Here is a 4411-nt window from a genome sequence, read left to right on the forward strand (position 1 = left end):
AGGAGAATTTGGAGTATCTAACTTCTTGGTCAAAGACTCAACCTAGACCGCCAATGATGTGACCGCATCAATCTCATAAAGTCCGGCTACTTTATTCTTGTCTCACGTATTCCAATGATAAATATTCATAGCCATCTCTTCAATGAGATATCGGGCTTCTTCGTGGGTCTTGCATCCTAAGGTACTACCAGCTTCAACATCAACTAACTGCTTTGTTCTTGGGTTCAAACAATTGTAGAAAGTTTGGATAATCATCCACTCTGAGAATGCATGATGAGGACATTTCCGCAAGAGATACTTGAATCTATACCATGTCTCAAAAAGAGACTCTAATTCCATTTGCACAAAAGAGGATATTTCATTCCTGAGCTTCATAGATTTTTCCGGGAGGGAAATATCAGGCAAAAAAAGCTTCTACCATCTCCTTCCAAGTAACGATCGATGCTCTAGGTAATGAATGTAGCCATTGCTTTGTTCTCCCCTTCAAGGAAAATGGGAATGCCCTTAACTTGATAGCATCATCCGTAACTCCATTAATATTGAGCATGTCACACACTTCCAAGAAATTCTTGATGTGGTTGTTCGGATCTTCATCGGCAAAACCATTAAATTGTACTGACTGTTGTTACATCTGGATGAAGCCTAGCTTGAGCTTAAAACTCTGAGCTGTAATCAGTGGTCGTACAATACTAGATGACATGTAAAGAATTGTGGGTCTTGCATAATCATAGAGTGTCCTCTGTTGTTCATGTTGTTCTGCCATATTATCAGCCCCGTCAACTTCTATCTCAGCTTAATTTCTTTGTTCTTACATAGGTTCCATTCCCTGTCTATGAATTCTCCATCCAATATCTAGATCACCTTCAACTAATGTTAAAGGGTCGCCTCGGTTCATAACATGGAACTGCAATCAAAGAAAGAAAAACAAATCAGAATGATGGAAGGATAAGAAAGTGTGAAATGGAATAAGTGATGAATAGCTAAAATAGCAAAGTGCAAATTCCTTTGAAAATTCCTATTCCCTAGCAATGGCGCTAAAAACTTGACATACCCTTGCATGTGTGTACCGCAAGTGCACGGGTTGTCGAAGTAATAAAGTACCCCGATGAGTGGGTAGTCGTATTCACAGGGAATAGTGCTAAGAAACATAAGTATTGATATTTAAGTATAGTGACTATGATTGATGAGTTGTGTGAACAATATCAATGCAATTGAAAATAAAAAAAAAGAAAAGAGAGCGCAATAGGAAAAAAGAGAGGCAATCCATAAAAAAGATAGGGCAACCGGATATTGCTCACCCTAGGATTATTGTTTCAAGTGCAAGACTAATCATTATACCTCCTAACTGATGTTTAATGAGTCGTGGAAATCCAAAGTCACACGGTGCTAAACCTAGGGTCAATCGTGACTAACCCTTACACTATACCCCAGCGGAAATGGATACTCTTGACGCCTCACACCGTATAGGGTTGTTTGAAGCTCTAGGAATTCCAAGTAATAAACCCTTTTCCCTAATATAGATCTAACCCTTTGGTCCAAGCGAAAGACCCCTAGTCACAATTAAGCCCCAACACTAAGGATTACTTCCACACTTCACTCTGTTGCTCACCTGACAAGGTCCCCTTGTGTATATCCCGCAAGTGCACGGGTTTGTCGAAGTAATAATCCCGGGTGAGCGGGTATCGAATCCACAGGGAATAAGGAATACAAACACTTAATTCACTTCTTAGCTATGTGAAAGATCAGTAGTGATAATTGTAACAATGATTCAATTCTTGAAAGTAAAATCAACAAGTAAGAGAGCACGAGTAAAGGAGAAGGTAAGGCAATCGATAAAGATGCGGTACTCGGATAATGCTTAGCCTAGGATGATCGCTTCAAGTGCAAGAACCCTCTATTATGCTTCCTAATCAATGCAATAGTGAGTCGTGGAAATCCTTCATTACATAGTCCCAAATCTAAGGTCAACTATGCATAACTATATACATGCCCCGGAGGAGAAATCTAACAATCTCAACACCTCACACTCGCATAGAGTTGCAATGAGCTCTAGGGATTCCAAGAGATAAATCTCTTCCTAATTATAGACCTAACCCTTTGGTCCAGGTGGAAGGTCCCTAACCACGATTAAGCCCTAGATACTACGATCACCTCAATGCTTCACTCTGTTGCACGCGCAACCAAGCCCAAGCGGAAGTTCATCCCTTAGACCATTCACTCTATTATGACCACAAAGAACTCGAGGAACGGAGATAGAATCTATCACGTCGGAGGGGAAAGGGGACGCTCCTGTACCTCTTGACTCACCCTCTCAACCCTCTCCAACCTAGCTTTGTCTAACGCTCGTGCTGTGTCACTCACTCACAAGGTTATCAACGAGAACTCTCAACCCTAGTGTCACTCAAGGGGAAATGTTCATACAATCAAGCATTCAAGGTTGGAACTCACAATAAACATCAATTAATTGAAAGCATAATAAAGAGATTCAATGAAACAAATACATCCTAGGGTTGACAAATACCCAAGTACCCACTAGGGGTTTAGCTCTCCATGGAGCTAAGTACAATCAAAGAAATAGAATGTAAAAAAAATGAATCCATAGAGAAACCCCCTCGATGGTCGTGTCGATGGTCTTGTGGAGAGTCCTCTACTCATCGTCTAAGGATTCCCTCGTCCGGTATAAGATATGCCTCGACGAAAGCTCCCCTACCAACCTTCTTCCTAAGGAATGAAGATGTCGGAGCCATAGATCCTCTCCAAAAACCTAGCCAATACCCCTCAAAATCCTAGCCGAAGCCCTCTCTCAAGTTGGGGAAAAGATGGAGAAGAGAATGCTGAAATCGGGGCTAAATCGGCTTTAAATAGGGCTGGAATCGGGCGACTCCAAGGGCCTGTGTATTTTTCACACGCCCATGTGGAATTTTCACACAGGCGTGTATAATTTCCACACGCCCGTGTGGATTCTCTGAATTCCTGTTTTCTCGGGCGGCTGTGAACAATGCTGTTTTCTCTGAATTCCTCCAAAATCGATGCATTGTGATCCACATTGGCTTCTTTCCTTCATAATCGGCCTCACAACCCCACCTGCACGAAAGTAACATAAAACACATATATTAGTATAAAAACCCGAGAAAAGTAATGCTCATCATAAGGAATGAACGCTTCGCATTCATATCACACAAGAACTTATCATCACCCAACTAAGCCCCAGTAGAGTTGTGTCTCTAAGCATTTCACTTTATTATGACCACAAAGAACTCTTGGAACATGGAGGTAGGATAAACCATATCGGAAGGGACAGGGAATGTTCCGCTACCTCTTGACCCTCTTCAACATCGCTTTGTCTAACCCTAATGAAGTGTCACTCATTCATATTGATTACTAAGATAGATTCCCAACCCTAGTGTCACTTTAAGGGAAAATTATTTCAACAAGCAATCAAGATTGAAACTCAATTAAAACATCAATTAAAGAAGTATAATGAAAGTCAATGAAACAAAATCATCCTAAGATTTACAAGTCTAAGCACCCACTAGCTGTTCAGCTCTCCATGCAGTAATAAACAATTAAAAATGAAATCGAAGGTAAATTCATTCAATCCATAGATAAAACCCCCTTGTATTCCGTATCGATGGTCTTGCGGAGCCATAGGAATTCCTTCGACATTCAAGTCTAGGGCACACCTCGCTGAATCGATACCGACCAAAGCTCCCATAATAACTTTTGCCCATCTTCTGGGGAATCGGGCATCCTATCTTTTGTCCATTTTCTGGGGAAATCAAGGCTAGGGTTTGAAGAGGCTTTTGCTTGGTTTGAGGAGTGGTTCTATGGCATTCGACATCAAGTTCCTTTGGAGAATAACAATTGGGGGAGCTTTTGTCGGTATTGATTCGGAGAGGTGTGCCCTAGGTTTGATAAGGGAGCCTTTGGAGAAGACGACGTAGCTCCGCAAGACCATTAATACTCACTATAAGGGGGTCTTATTTATGGATGGCATACATTTACCTTCGATTTCATTGTTGATTGTGCACTGCTCCATAGAGAGCTAAACTCCTAGTACGTGCTTAGACTTGTAAACCCTAGGATGATTTTGTTCCATTGACTCTTATTACATTTCTTTAATTAATGTTTTCATTGAGTTTCAACCTTGAATGCTTGTTGAATTAATTTTCCCTTAGAGTGACACTAGGATTGAGAATCTATCTTAGTAATCCTTGTAAATGTGTGACATTTCATTAGGATTAGACAAAGCAGGGTTGAAGAGGGTCGAGAGGGTGAGTCGAGAAGTAGTGGAACGCCCCCTTTCCATTCCGATGTGATTTATCTTACCTTCATGTACCAAGAGTTCTTTGTGGTTATGATAGAGTGAATTACTAAGAGACAAACTCCACTGGGGGCCAGTTACGTGAGC

The 4411-nt window shown here is 41.2% G+C and overlaps 1 non-coding gene across 1 annotated transcript; it reads left to right on the forward strand.

The window, feature by feature from the left end:
- Positions 1-265: 265 nt before the first annotated feature.
- Positions 266-372, forward strand: LOC120264029. The gene has a single exon (XR_005537211.1). It is a non-coding gene; the product is annotated as a small nucleolar RNA R71 (small nucleolar RNA).
- The last annotated feature ends 4039 nt before the right edge of the window (positions 373-4411 follow it).

This window comes from Dioscorea cayenensis, chromosome 6, assembly GCF_009730915.1.
Source record: "Dioscorea cayenensis subsp. rotundata cultivar TDr96_F1 chromosome 6, TDr96_F1_v2_PseudoChromosome.rev07_lg8_w22 25.fasta, whole genome shotgun sequence".
Classification (NCBI taxonomy): domain Eukaryota; kingdom Viridiplantae; phylum Streptophyta; class Magnoliopsida; order Dioscoreales; family Dioscoreaceae; genus Dioscorea; species Dioscorea cayenensis.